The 16,387-nt window shown below is 40.2% G+C and overlaps 1 long non-coding RNA gene across 1 annotated transcript; it reads left to right on the top strand.

Moving 5' to 3' along the window:
- The first annotated feature begins 3,359 nt into the window (after positions 1-3,359).
- LOC111271658 (uncharacterized) lies at positions 3,360-7,275 on the top strand. The gene is made up of 3 exons (XR_002687007.1): positions 3,360-3,411; positions 3,532-3,637; positions 6,667-7,275. It is a non-coding gene; the product is annotated as an uncharacterized LOC111271658 (long non-coding RNA).
- The last annotated feature ends 9,112 nt before the right edge of the window (positions 7,276-16,387 follow it).

Here is a 16,387-nt window from a genome sequence, read left to right as displayed (position 1 = left end):
TTAGACCGCAATACGTTTGAAGTTGTACTACTTTATATAGCTATGTTTGCAAAAACCACTGTGATAAGCTCTTGCTACTGGTAATAGATTCTGGTAACGTTTATGGCCTAGATTCGATGCCATTGATTTCTGCTTGCAGCGTCCTTCCAGGGTTAGATTCTAAATCTAGATCTAGATGACCTGGCCTAATGTCAGCATCATTAGCATCAACATTTAGTAATAAGATTCCATAAAAATGGGAATATTTCTAATGACAGCGTACAGTTACGATATGTCAATTTTACTTACTTTTCTCACTTACTTTTCCTCCTCAATTATAGAGCGGTCAAGGTCGGTTACGATCTCTCGCTCAGTGCCAATGACTGTAATCATGAACGAATTGTTAGCTAAAACAGCGGCTAGACAACCGTTGCTGATAAGTTCTGTGGAAACAAGGAATAACTTGCCGTTAGCAGCAATTTTCACGCATGAGGTATTTTGCGATACCGGAAGGTTCTCGCGGACTATTAGCGGCCGACGCCGACGGAGGGTATGGAAACCGCTCACGATGGGCATCAAAGCGTAGGACGGATCGGCGATCGCTTCGTGCTAGTGCTATTAACCGCAGACTTGTCTAGCGTAATGAAAAATCCGAAAGGATATGTTTAATGTCGCTACGGGGCGCGTTCCCAAAGTGACCCAGCTAAGAGACATCGTGGATTCTATGGTGGGATCTGTTGCGTCTGCAGCCTCTAGTGGCGACATTGAAAGATGACTAGGATTATTAATTTGATTCCAAGTGCACAAAACAAAAATTAACAGGGATAGCAGCGAGTCTACAGTACAATAATATAATGATAACAGTGCATAGAAAACGGCAGCGGTGATGGTGATCTGTTCGAGCCCTGAGGCTGGTCCCGTAATATTTAGTGCTTTGAGACAATTTCAATTATCAAAAAGCAATGTCACTTTCTGATGGTGGTGATTAACGGAGAGGACGCTGACAGTTAAGGTTGTGCCTGTTTTTTTGAGAGGTTATGACAAATGTGTACCTACTATGGGCAGCCTGCCTGTAACTTGTAAAGCGATTCGATTACGGAGTAATTAAAGGGTGAAGCAAGCGAACAATGCAGAACAGCGATGACAAAAGGGCAATTAGATAAATCGATATGAGAATAAGACGAGCTTGAACTAAAGAAAATAATTAGACTGGGGGCATTATTTACTGTGGCGGCAACACAATGGATTTAGCAAACGAACTCAAAATCTCCAGTGCGCTGATACATAATCAAAAAACAACTCTAAGTACATCATAATTATTCTTTAATATGTATTGTACCCATCATCTATTCTATACTTAAAAAGGTAATGCATCGCATCATTATGAACCCTTGCCAGTTTTGTTCAGGCAAGGGTCGTAGAGGATATCGCCTTCGAAAATGCCGCCTCTACCATCGCTTTTACGCTTTCCATCGCGGCCGAACGCCTGTATGCTAAGCAGAAGGTATTTGTCATAAACAAAAATATTTCTCAGTCGTTGTTCTTCCTTTGAAGATACATCGCATCTATCCACTGTCCTTTTCCGCATGACACTATCATACTAGATAGCAATAGTATCATGGCACAAGCTTATCCCCGAGTGCGGTTTACAGTCTATGGCCGGTGCGACTGGGTTCTACCTCAGCAGGACATCTGCAGTTAATCTGAAATCCGGCTTTCACGCTGCAAATGTAAAATCAGATTATCCCTTATGGGGCGAGCGCCTGCCGCTCCCCAGAGGTAGACGAAATCGGCTAATCCACGTAATATCATTCTATTTAGAACGCGTAATATACAAGACAATCATGCCTGGACATTTGTTCGCTTTTCAATACGCACACTATCGTAAAGGATAAGATGTCTGACATATTCGAAAAGTATGTCTATCCAAAGGTTGTAATTGGTCGTAGTGCGTAATATCTATCGAAGTCGGGCAAAGCAAACAATTTGAGTACAAAATTATTTATTAAATGGGAAAAACACACGTTTCATTCACACGTAAGTGAAAAAAACAAAAAAATATAACCCTAACTGAATGAAAATTGCTACCTCTCTATCGTTACTTGTCATACTGAATAAGAGCGGATCAGTCCAGACACAATGTGCCGTAAACGATTTTTTAGCTCAATGTACTTTTATTTCCGGGCACTTTGCCTCGGTTGTTATGTCTACAGCGGATTCAAGATATTTTTTTTGCAGTTATTTTTGCGATTTTCATTGTTTCACAACATTTAATAATATCAAGGGTCTTGGTTACAAAACGCTAACCTGGGGATGATATATTCATGCATCACAAAATCACAGCCTAATGTTTCCATCACCAAGGAACGTGGGCAGCTTCATTGTGTCACCTTTCTGGAAAAAATTATCGCACACAGGTGACAGCCTAATTGTCGACCTTGTTAACTACTTACATTATCCATATCGTGTTAACAGCATTTCCCGAATTTCCTATGAACTGTACCTTCAATTTTTTTACTACTGAAATCATCTGATGTCGAACACTTTTAGGGATTTCTAGGGAATAGATGAATTTTTGCTCAAAGATTTCATTTGCTATAATCCATGCGTGGACTGACTATGACGATTATCGACGATCATCATTATTTATAATAATATAATCGTCATTATTATGACTGTTACGAGAGACGTACGCCACGCTTGCATCGCATGTCCAGCCGACGCACGTTGACCGTTTCTATCTTTGCAGACGTACAGGGATAGTTATGAATTTTGCGCCGCGTGCATAGGTTGTTCACGCCGCAGCACGAAAAAGCTACAGAACTGCAATTTCGCTGCCGTTCGAGGCGTTTGCAAGCGTGCCAGAGTGACGAACGCGGTCGTCGTTGGGAAGCCCGTTCGTTGGATGTTTGAGATCACAGCTTTTTCTACTGTCACATACGTGATACTAGATTGGATTTGATAATGTCCTGCCAACTGAGCAGCAGCGACATCTGGGCTTGCGGGTCTAGCGCTACGGCTGTCGATAGCATCATTATAACAGGACGCTAATTCAAACGTTGGCGTTTGGTGGCGAACAGGTAAGGCGTCACCCAGCTTCCGGTTCTCAGACGTTCAGCTAACGTGCGTGGATCCGACGTAACCATTCCGCAGGTCATGTCTATGTCGACTAAAGGGATGGTCGACTGTTGCCTATAGAAAGAAACATTACATAAGGGTCTCCGTAACCGTTCATGGGTCGTTGATGGTTACGTGATGTACCATTACTGCTAGCAACACCAAATAGGGTGAGAGTGTTCAGGCATTGTTGTATCTGTTCGTGTCCACGTAGTGAGCGCATTTAAAAGAGATACAAACCACAATTCATTCGTATTGTTCCACGGCACCGCTGGATCAAAAGCGCTGTCCTGACTTCGTTCACGCATCGCATAGGTAAATATCAGTTATTTTTTTCACGGCGACGTAATTTGCAACGTAACTCAATACAGTAGTAGTATATGATATTTCCTTTTTTTTTTTTTTTTTTAACTGTATTCAATATGTCGTCTAAAGTGGGTGACCAAATCGCTTATTGGACAACGCGATCAAGTGCCACAAAATGATACGCGACCCATTCACACGTGTTGATATGACCAGGTTTCCACGTAGGGCGTCATGCGTAAGTGTAATTTTTGCGCTAGAGTGATATTGCTATTTCGTTGATTTTGCGTTATCAACTTACAGTAACGATCAGAGACGCTGACAGAATAGAAAAACACAAATATCTTGAAAGTTGATCACGAATCTACTTTTGAGATCTATCTAGCTCGAAGAGAAATAGGTGTTACGACCGTGTGTAGAATACGTACGTATGTCTTTAATGGAACAGTTAATAAGCGATGCCGTGAGGTATAATGGGTTGAGATACCGTCGCCTACGTCGGAGACAGATATACCGTTAAATTGAATCTGAATCGAAGAATTGGCTGACAGAGAAAGCGGCAATATAAAATGTTAGCGGTAGAATAAATTTGCTAGACCGTTTTCTTCTTTGACCGGTCGACGCACGAACTAACTTTGGATTAAGCTGATACCGGTTGCTGACGGAAAATACGCTATCGACAATTACCCATCAGAGTGATATAAATTCGACTGCCGCTCTTTTCTAGACGATACGTTACACTACGAGCTGTCAACATAGTTAAGAACAGCTGGCACAATTATTAATTAACATCTTAACTATATTTGTTAAGACAAATGTGTCAAATAAATTTAAAGGATCGAAAACTAGAGAAATGGCCTAACTAAAAAGTTCAGAAGTACTCAATTCGCCTGACTACCATCGACAATACAGGATTCGTTTTGTGAAATTGTAAAAACGTTCGAAGAGAAATAATCCCCGCTCTATTTAGTAAAGCTGATTATGTATGTATCGAAGCGTGGTTCAATGCTCGGCCCGAGCCTCGATAGATTTAAAAGATATGGCAAAGAGTAATGGTGATCAATCCTATCTTGTGTTCGTGGCCTTCGTTGGCCTTGGAACAATCCCATCCGGTCTGTAGATAGCACAGTAGCAACGGTAACGCCGTAAAAAAAAGCTGCGGAGATGGACAAAGATGGCAAATGCGGCGCGAGCGTTTTTACAGAGTAATATGTTGAATTTTTTGTGAAAACAGGGGAAAGTACTGTGATATATATACGTGTATATATCATCGAAAAGGGAATTCTGTTCACGGTGAACAAAGATGATAAACACAAATGTTATAAAATAAAAACAATCTTTTCCTTTGCTATTGTTATTGGTCAAGTTAATTGTTAATGAATGAAATGTATTTTTTTTGGGGGGCGGGGGGGCGACTGGAAACCTGTTTGTTATTGCGATAGTTACACTGTAATTTTAACTTGTTTCCATTGCGTAACAAACGTGGCCCGGCATGCAGATACTGCATTAAATAGATCAGACTAGGGTTTAGTTTCAGATGCAAGGTAGTAATGAACATTTGATTGTTTCTATTGATCAGCTTATTTTTTCAAGTCTAGTAGCACTTGTACCTAGTTGAATTGTTCAGGTATTGTAAGCAACTCCAACTTCGGCTACAGGGTCTTCGTTCTGACAGCTTCATATACATCGACCACACAATCTCACGGCAATTCCTCTAGATAATAACGACTAATGTATTTTGTTGCCCTTTCCGTCGTTGCTGTCTCCGACGAAGCAACCACATATTCACTTAAACAAAAATAGAAAACTTCACTATTAGTTCGCTTGATTTTCTGTTTTGTCTCGATGACAAAAGACCACACCCGCGCCGAATTACTGCCGTTATGCGACTATCGTCAGCTCTACGTACAGCGCTACGTAACGAGAGTGTACTTCGTAATAGTTTCCCACGCTGGCCATAGCAATCACGACTAGCAAATACCCGTGATCGGACATGCCAGCACTCTATGTCATGTATCTTAACGCTTTGATAAATTCACATACACATACAGTACGTCTATATATATATATATACGTGCGTGGTGACTGTATGATATACATATATTCAATGTAGTAGTTTAGAACTTCGAAGTGAAACTCCAAACTGTAGTCAAACATAGCTGAGCTCGTAAGTTATTCATGCTGAAATTCTGTGTGTTATAGTAATGATAATTATATTAGTGGTTGTGAGTCAGACAAGCCGTCTCAGGATCTACTGCCAGTGTTTCTGCAATAGCAATTTCGCACCGGTGAGGCGTCAATCAGATTTGCCGTGAGTCTACATCAGTCTTCAGCATAAATGTTCTATAAAAGACACATAATACGCTGAAGGTCGAATCGGTCAATCTGCAATTGTGAGGTGCGGATAAAAAGAAGAAACGTAATTTGCCGATGCCCTGGTCAACAGCATTTAATATATGATCGTGTATAAACAGTATAAGTCACACTGTAAAGTCTTTTTGATTTGACTGAGAATTAAAAATGGAGACACTACTGCCGGTCACGGAGGCATTCGATACGGAGCACGCATAATTTACCCAAAGAAATCAAACGTTTCATTGGAGTCGGAGCCAAGCGGGATCAGCATTAACGGAGAGAAGTTTTAATAACTTAGCGATGTAAAAGAAGTTATTCATTGGTTTTGTATTAAAAAATCACCTACTTGCCAGACTATTGAATGTTCACCACACCTACGATTTTCACGCGATTATGCTCGAAGTCATCCCAGGACCTAAATATATTAAAATGAGGTATTTTCGTAGCGGCAACGATATCACAAGCCATAGTTGTTTCTGCGATTTTTTCATACGGTTCGTTTATTTTCTTAGAAGATAATACGGTACGTATTGCCTTCATACGCAATAAGCAGATCGGTCAATAATCCGATTTCTTCACTTCTTGTTGGCCTTATCAGTATTTACCTCATCGTCAGAAGCAGCGCTCTCTGTCCATATCATAGGAATAAATTAGACTTTGTTATTATCAGTTATCTCTGTAATTCTATGAGGATTCTTCTCGAAAAAGACACCTCATCGCCCTCTACTCACGCAGTATCATAAGCATCTTTTACGCATGTATGTTCCGATACATAGAGTCGTTACCGACCGCCATCACCAGTACTAATCACTGCCAAAACCGGCTGTACAATGTGCCGTTTCGTTGTGCTTTCAATCTAGCGCTCACGTCTATTCGTCCTATTGAAACTTTGTGTGCGTCTTTTTAACCCAGGTGATCTCGCTTCCCCATATTATACTCGTCGCGATGCAAGTTATTATTGTTATATCGTACCTTGACACCCATCACACTGCTCTTCGGTTAAATGTTTTCGTGTCTCTTCGACGTCGCTTTTTCGAGATCGATGAGCATATGGATACCGATATACCGCATCAAATAGTTCATTCGGCAATGATCCTAGGCACGTCGTATTTCGGCTGGTCAGCGTTCCTTTCTCGCTCCGTATCATGTCAGATTTTTTTAAAAACGATTGACCATCAAAGATCAATGGTGCGCGTTTGTGTTCCGACGATTATCACGGACATTCTGAGATTCTGATCGCCAGCGTCAAGCTGAAATGTCTACTTGTAACTGTGCTTGTAACGGCTACGGTAGACCTACGTAACGCAGGCATCTGATGATGTCGAAATGTTGCCTCTGAAAAGCGGTGTAGGCGCCCCTTGTGCCGGGTACATTGCCAGTTGAAAACGACTCATCAACAACATCCCGGTCGACAAAGAATGAAGAGGAAAATCATACGAACATTAATGTGATTGAACGCTAAACGATCTGTTCATTTACTCAGTAGGTGGGTACGATGATAATAAATATGTGTTAGATGGACATATGCCTCATGAATTTGTAGGAAGAAGTCGGGTTTGCCGAACACGGATCAGGGGCATGATCTATGGATCATGGCTGAACCAAGCGAGGGGATCAGGATTGGAGAGACCGTGCATGGATTCGATCCTATCGTTATAGATCTCTGGGAAGCAACATTGTCGTAATTCGTAGCATGTGGTGTACACTTGTATAACCGTAGGAAATTGACTAATACAATACAGGAGCAGATTTTGCAAGCGTTTTTGACAAAATCAAGTAAAAATAATTATTTTGTGGGAAACCAACCGATTCCTTGTTACGTTCCAGTGTTCCAAAAGATTAGTACCTGAATTTTTGAACACGCCCAGAATCGAGCTTTTTCAAGTGATTCGTTTGCTGAACCATAGACTTTTTGTAACAAACTTCCGATGTCCACATACAATAACTATTCATCGTATTGATTCTTAGCTATTGGAAAAAATAATATCTGATAGTAGATAATCTGATCAATTATGCTATCTTCGAGATAGGACAGCGGAACGTCATTAACACAACGCCCTATCGCTGGTTCAGATAAACACGTATAACAGTTTACCATGGCGCTCAAATTCAAGCGGCATTGCTAAAAACGTATGTCGCTCGTTGAACTTTAGGTATACCTTCCTGACAAAGACCACCAATCTTTCCGTTCAAGCTACCACGATGACGCCCATTTAAACTTTGCACTTTGTTGACCCATACATACGCGCAAGTGCATGCCAATGTGAACAAAAGCACTACCTGAGCGTAAAAACGTATTTTACGAGCATCGTTACCAGTACCATCACCATATCATTAAATTCTTGCACGTAGCTCATTACATACCCGAAAAAAACGGCAAGCGAGATTCGGCTCGTCCCCCGCAACGACACACTCTTATCATCGCATGGTAATAATCGTATGCAAATACGCAATAATTTGTTGCTGAATTTGTACTACAAGCACACGTTGTTGCATTAGCCCGGACAATAGGCCACAGGCATCGAGGGCGCAACAGCTGGAGCTCATAGCATCATCATCACTAGCGACCGGTGTGGAAGAAAAGCCAGGACAAAGACTCTAGCTGCTTGTTCCAGAAAACGGCCATCGCCGAGGCGACGTTAATCCACAACGTCAAGAATGCTTCACACGTAGGGAAGACGCGTAAAACATACGCGACCCGAGATGAGAACTGATATCTATGTAATACTTCCTATTCGGACTTAACCCCCTTTCAAGGAAGGATACACACTTTAATTGGGTGTGTAACCGCTACCTACCGAAGTTTAGTAAGTTTAATGCTCAAGTAAAGTTTAAAAGTCTATCAGGGAACAATGTTAAACTGAATCAGTACGAATCGACGCATTTCTGATGCGTTACGGATGGTGGAGTGCTAGTGATGTCAATGACACTCAAAAACATTAAGCGCACTACAGGATATGATGTGAAGACGTTATGGAGGCGCGCGGTGTGGAACACAACAGATCATATTTATGTTACGTTGTCGCTTACTGAAAAAAAAGTATCAGGCGAGCTATACCAGCGGTGTCATCAACTGCAAAAATTTCAAACAAAAAGATTAAACGTTCATGAGGACTTGTCTCCCAGGAAAAGTGCCTTGTGTTGTCATACCAAGGGCCTATAAGGCTAGGGATAGCTGAACTTAAAGTAAGCGTATTAAACACTTTTTTGTTCCTCTTTCCCTTTGGAGGAAAGATTCAGTGTTTGAACCATTGTAAAGTGTTACGTTACACCGATCGACCTCTGCTGATGGTACCAGCGGCAGAGGCTAATTCCCACTTTGAAAATGTGGCTGGGCGAAATCATTACGCGACTACGATAAGATGGCGCACAATACGTGTTCATCTCGGAACGTGAGTAACGATGATGCGGCAATATTATGTAGAAGTATACAGGATAGCATAAAACGCTGTTTGATCCCTCTTGTTTGCTTTGCAGACAATCTCCCTGCGATCGTGTTAATGACAAAAACAGGATAAAATACTCCATAATAAGATATTTTGCCCTCATGTAAAGCTAAGGATGATTGAGCAAATCTAAGGAGAGGCAGGATGGATAAAACGAAAAAATCCGCGTCGCGTCAAGTACGAGTTTACAAATAGTTGATGAGTTTTCGGTTTCCTTTAAGATTTAATTATTTTTGGTAGCGAGAATACAGATAGCTAGTAGGCTTTATAAAGAGATTCGTATAGTTTTATCCTCAGTAAAATCATAGTTTCGGCAGGGATAAATCAGATATACATTCACACCCTGATGTTGACGGGGCCGTACTAATACTGGGTTTGACACGTACATACATAGAGTCGACGGTTTGTATTGTTTTCGATAAACCTAAATGATACTGCCAAAAAATAGATGCAGAATGTAGAAAATACAATGATCTTTAGAATATCTGACACAGACCATGTGGCCAATGTGGCCCCCCGAAAAAAACTAGAAATTGTTTTACTACCCTCTTCGCAAACATATGGAATATCTGTAAAACCAAAAGTTCTTATCTGTTTTCGGATTTCTGACTCGTACGGTAACGCTTTTGGTCTAATCACGTTTATCGTGTAATAGACGTTGTTAGCAGAGCTGGAATCAATGATCCCTGATGTTTTTAATACAAACCTCAGTATAACAATGTGACTATAGAAAAAAAAAAAGCCTTTTTAGAGAAGGTCTTTAGCAAATCATTATAAAAAAAGGGAAGTGAAAATGATAAGGGGGCCAATTGCGTGTTAATAACTATACGATTTTTTTTACCTATTAGATTAAAACTAAAAAATGACAAAGTGAAACCTTCAACATTCGCCCCATAGCATCGACTACGCCGAGCTGGTTTGCCCCTAGTGCGGCACGTGCCAAATGGATACGCAGTTGTAAGCATTATATAAAGCCACTCGGGATCACATATAACATATCTATGGCAATCGTGAGCCTATCCACAGAAATTTATCTGATTCTTTCAATTTTTATTCGTGACAATTCGAAGAACTAGCAGAGCGGCCATGATAGTAAAAAAAAAATCAAAATAATCGCACAAAATGGAAATAGAATGTCTAGACTCCATTGCTATTTATTACCCACACAAAATCATGTTTCCCGTACGATACCTAGAATGATGTTGGGGCGCTGAAGTGACATTAGGAAATATGAAGCTTTCTTTGTAAATGTGGGAAAAATAAAGCATACATGGATGCAATATAGCAATTTATTCAGTTTCTACAATTTATTATACAAGTTTTTTTCCATGTCATAGACAGTGTAAAACATATGCCTACAGAGCAAGCGATTGGTGAAATCCCATATAGAATGATTGCCTTTCGAAGCTCGAATTCGTCTTTAGACTACCCATGCCGAAAGAAGGATATAAGAGGTAGATTCCCAAAACTCAGCCCGATTTGCGGCGTACGACGGTAACGCCATCATCATTATGGAGTTTTATATCATATGAACAATAAACGGATGTTGTAATAGTTTAACTAACGAATTGCTAGGTATGTCTAACTGTGCTAGGCGTAAATGGTCGCATTTTCTTGTGTAACTTCCCGGATAATATTCTGAGTATTTTTCATAATAGATAAGTGATTAAAACTTTACATTCAGTCTAGCCGTTTTCGAATTACTGCACTATTACGGGACAGTATTATTCTATACTTACCCATATGTAAGCGTATGCCTCCACCCGCTCGGGCCTGTTCCCCAAAAGGAAGAGGAGAAATCCATGCTAAAGAGAGAAGTGCTTCTGAAAAGGTTCGTAGTACTCAGAACTATCTCGAACATTTAGAGAACTTCCATAACTGCAACAAGTTCTCGTTTGATGGACATCGGGCTATACTTTTTTTATGCTTGCAATGAGATGCGCGATAGCTGCTATGATCCTTGAAATTTCATAACGAAAGAAAGGTTACAAGTGAGAAATACACATCGTCAATAAGGTCATATGATGTTTGCACACGTAGATATGTAAAAAGATATGTATTGAGAAGTTACATCAATAGTTTTGATAAATAGTAAACCTCCCTAGCCATTTATTTACATTTTCGTTTACTGCGATCAATGCTGTTGATCATGTAATATGGCGGTCAACGTTCCGTTTGCTATGGAAACGCCTCGTATCCAGAAAAGCCTTTAAGTTGTCAACGCTGCCGTGGGCTATCATGATTGATGAGTGAGATACTTCTATTTATTTTACAACGAAAAATGAAATGATGATCTAAATGGCTATGGTGATTTGCGGGCCAACAGAGCATTCAAAGACCTTTTATTGTTCTGTCGGTTGTGTGGTCATCTGATATGACACTGGCGATATTGACTGGCAGTCGCGAAGCAAAAAAACTTCGATTTTCTGATTTGTATCTGCCGTACTTCTGTGTAAAAATCGGTTACATTTATGCAATTGTGTTCGTGGATTGTCGTCGTTGGGTAACACTCGACGGTCTTTTTGTTGGTCGCGGAGCAGTGATGGTGTAGTTTTTTCTATTCCACTTTTGCTCTGCAGCTGCCGTAAAACAGCATTTAAACACAGTAAAAATCCAGTGGCTTTTCGCAATCTTTCTACCGCAATGGCGATATAGCTAAAGACTTGCAAACTGGAAGCGTCGGGCTCTATCCGCAGCCGAGACGTGGTGATCTGGCCAAATTCTTCAAGTTCTTCATATCGGGCTCGCCGTTCCTCCAATAAGGCACTACAATATTCGCGTATCGTCTAGCGTTGTTCAGGCTCAACACTGTCGTCGTTTCCGAACGATGAGACATAACAAGAACAAACGACTATACCGCTGTATAAAGCCCACCAAGTTTTTAGGGTTAGGTACTGCTCCGCGAGCCCCAGGCTGTTGCGATGAAGATACAAACTCTTCGTCGTACTGCGAAAATACTGCACATGACACTCCATCGATCTCAGCTAAGTTTATTGACAGCCAATTTGTATGTAGACCGTTGTTATTGCTAGGGATTTCTTTAAATATGTCTCGGGCTATTAAATAATTGCGAGGGCAATACAATCGCTATTCTATTTTGATTACAGGAGGCCGTATCGACTGAATCGCAAAGAGACGAGACACTGTATGATGATAAGGGCGCAAAGTGAGAACTGGTTTGGGGTCGAAACTAAAACGTTTGAATTAGAAGAATCGGTCGAGCAGAAAGTTTTCAAAGACTAAAAGTGGAGTAGGAAAACTATGTTTGTCTAGATAAATTCAAACTTATTCGCTGGTAATAGAAGCCTGTTGGTGCTCTGAAAAAACCGAGGGTTCCGTCCATTCATTGTTGATTAGACCCAGTCCATGTTAGATATAGGTATTGTAACGGGCCACAGCGATGTGGCCAAATTACGCTTGAATATCCTTCACAGTTTAGTAACAGCAGCCAAAATGCTACTTTCAGTCAACTTTGCAACTGTAAAAACGTAATTTTTATATTTACACTCAAGTTAATAAGAGTTATATAGAGTTAGCTGTTCAATATATCGAAGTTGCATAGAAACAATGTGTGAAAAATAAGTAAATTTAGTTATAACACTGACACTGATGGCGGGATTTTGTTATTGAAAATAAAAAAATTGCGTAGTTCTTGCGTTAATGCAGAAAATTTATCTATATCGTAGTGAGTCTTGTCACTTTTTCAGCTCAACGGCGAAAAGTATCTTTATAGACTGTTGATTAATCGAAAAAAAGCTCTCGTCTATCTAAATTTGTGGGTTTGTATAAGTTGTTGCAGTACTCGGTTCGTTGAATTACGGATTACGGGTGACATTCGTAAATTTTTATTTTTCTCTCGTGCGTAACTACTACGTGCGAGAGATACAGCCATAGCAGTCCAATCTGATTCGACACCAATATTTACATGAGAATTTATACAATATTTCACGGTCATGCCGCACTATCATTACGCTTCGTGAAGACGAAATCGTGAATGCAACGATTGTCGAAGATGTACGAAGTCAACACAGACTGGCATAGAGGTGCTCGCCTGCCAACTAAGTAAACACTTTATAAACATACATTTGACATGTCTGAATAAGTAAAGGTCTTCATGGTCGTGACATTGCCGACGATACCAGGAGTAATGGTGGCCTCTGAGGAGCTAACTGTTGTTTGAGCTGACATTCGTATGCAGTGTAATGTTGAAATATGTATATTTTCGTTGTTTTGTCGGTGTCTATCGTGCTGTCTGTCTTGAGGTGGAAACTTCCAAATTTTCCCTTCGGAAACCATTCATACGGCGTGTTCTATCTGCAAGTGAACTCTCGCTATCCTAGGACTGCAATGGATCCAATGTTAGACAACGGACGATCGAGCATACTGGCAAAATATGGCAGCCCATGGACATTTTTCCAGCGATACGGTTTTCTCGGCATACCATGAACCGAATAATGAATACCTTAGTTAAAACTTTAACGCTTCGTTGGAGCATAGTTTATATATGAAGTTCCTATGCCAGTGTTGAAAAATTCTATGGTTTGCCTCCCTCAAGCTTAGCCAACTATTCGGGGCGGGCAGATAGATAACTGTGAAAGTACTATCTCATATGGAGACTGATTGAGCTAAATGAATTTCCGGAAAGGGCGATGAGAAGTACATGTATCTGAAAATACGTGTCTGAACTACATACGGGTCTCGTATTGCCATATATGTTGGCATATCATAGGCACTGTAAGTACTAAACAAGCGGCTTTAAATTATATTCCGATATTTTTATTCCGCTAAAATTGATACCAAGTATCACGATCTAATCGGACATTTTTTCGGAAGATTATTATTGCATCGTCTCCTTCTACACTGTGTATGTGGTAGAAAACGAATCTCATAACAGCCAACGGTCTCTTCGCAGAATGTTGTTATCGGTAGCAAACGTAAATAGTTCTAAATCGTTAGACATTTAGATAAAGAGCGTCTTTGTTTTGTCTATACCTTCGCCAAAGCAAAGCTTACCTGCTACTGAACAGATGACTATGACCACGTAACGCTTTTGGGTTAACTCGGTACAAAATCTTAAAAACAATCAGGGTAATACGTGTATTGTTTGCGAGCGTAAACAGGCAATTCAATCGATTAAAATTTTTGATTCAAATGTTCTGAGTGAAACTGCGCGCCAGATAATTGTGATTGAAAATTTTTGTTGTTGAGAAATCAACTTAGGTTTAACACTTGAATATGCCCTTTAGTTTTATGCTGCCCGCTGAATTTAGGCATTCAATGTTGCCGATTAAACAAAGAGACCAGTAGACACAAAAGGCGATGAAGTAGAATATTTGCCGTCGCCATCTGTCCGTAGACGAGAAAATGCCTTCCTGCTGAGTTTCCTGCCGTGGGCAGTTAGTCGGTATTTTTACTCAGAAAGGTCGGACTTCAAATCAGCTAGCCGACGGACAGCAAGACAAAGGAACTGCGTTAATCCTCTGAAGATTTCATTTATCATCGGCCTCTGCCGATTTCCTCAACGGTCGATAACATCAACGTTTATCATAAATTTCAGCAACATCTTCTTTGTGACTAGCTTGTGCTAGAAGAGCAGCTAATTCGAAATAGCCGACAGCGATCGAGCGAATCCGTGTAGAAGTTCATCGTTTGAACAAAAAAAAACCGGTAGCGCTACTTCTTGAAAACTAAGCTAAAATAGGCAGAGATCAAACTACCGACAAAGTAACCCTGCTAAAGGTAGCCATCTTTGAAAATAACAGCAATAAGGAAAAAAAAGTTTCGAGAACTGCCTTCCACCATCACTTCAACAACAATAGCAACGACAACAAAAGCGTCAAAGCTATTCGAATTTTCGCGCCAACCAACAGATAATAAACTGCCAAGATTACAGCTAGGTAGTCTTACGTTAATTTGACGTAAACGGCATAGCTAGTATTACACGCTAGCTCATCGTAACGTAATGTGACGAGGTATCGTTTATGACAGGGAGCTCGGGGGCAAATAGTGGCAGTTTACAGATTACTTGACGATGGCAAGCAGATCAGGATAGACTCAAAAATTTCTAATTAAATAACTAATTAAATAATAGAATTCGTGGAAAATATTCGAATCAAAGAAAAAATGAAGGTGCTACTTATACACAAAGAAGTACTGTTGAAGACTGTTCCAATGAAGCGCAATAGTTGCAGATGATCAGATACACATAAATAATTCTAACATATACTGCTACTGTTGTTATTATTACGATACATGGAAACTGGTAGATGAAAGACGACTGCAATGTGGTATCGGCCCAGGATGGTACGAGCCATTTATGCTTATTCCTCCAGTGTACGAAAACTAAGTGGATATTTTTGCGATACACAAACAAAATATAATGTATGTCACGCAAAGGGTTCCCGCATGAGATTAGCAGTAAGCGATTACGTGACTGGCACGATGATCAAGCGACCACACATGAACATATATTTTCTACTCATCGAGTTACGAAGCAAAGTTATGCACACGTTACTGTACAGTGGCAGATCTGTTTATATGCTCTCATACGTTTATAATTATAAAAGTGTTTCCAGTGTAGGTGATAACTTTGATCAAACGGTATCGATTCGTGTATCTGACGTTGGGCCTATATTGTTTAGCCATAAATAATAACAGTAAGAATCACGCATGCTTTTGAACAGAAATAATCCAAATGAAACACGGATCAGCAGCATCGCAATACGCCATGTCCTTTTATTTGGCCTTCCAGCTATCCCGCCGCCTGACTTTCCAAAAAAAAAACGTTTATTCGTTGTTAGAGCAGATTTATCGTTATGGCGGACGTTGATCGCAAGAGTTAAGAAGGATTCTTGAATTGCAGTGTTTTGAAGACGGGGATTTGTGTTATACGAAAAAGGCATCCTACTTGAATTAGGTTTTCCCTTTCGGTTGAAGAAATCCGTATTTGAACAGAAGATCATTGTGTAATTCTTGCCGTACCGAAGCCATATTGAATTTGGAACATGTTTTTTCTAGGGCTTCGTAAAACCCGCTGATAACGGCTGCAACGACGGATAATTTGCTTTGTAGTACAGAAGGGTCAGTTATACTTGAACAATAAAGGATTTTCGATTAAAATGTCTAATTCAGACTTTTCTTGTCAATCGTATATTTTACCATATATATATATATATATATATATATAT

Source organism: Varroa jacobsoni, unplaced genomic scaffold (assembly GCF_002532875.2).
Source record: "Varroa jacobsoni isolate VJ856 unplaced genomic scaffold, vjacob_1.0 contig00833, whole genome shotgun sequence".
In the NCBI taxonomy this organism is placed as follows: Eukaryota; Metazoa; Arthropoda; class Arachnida; order Mesostigmata; family Varroidae; genus Varroa; species Varroa jacobsoni.
The sequence above is the reverse complement of the archived record's forward strand: the minus strand, read 5'-3'. Positions and strand labels throughout refer to the sequence as shown.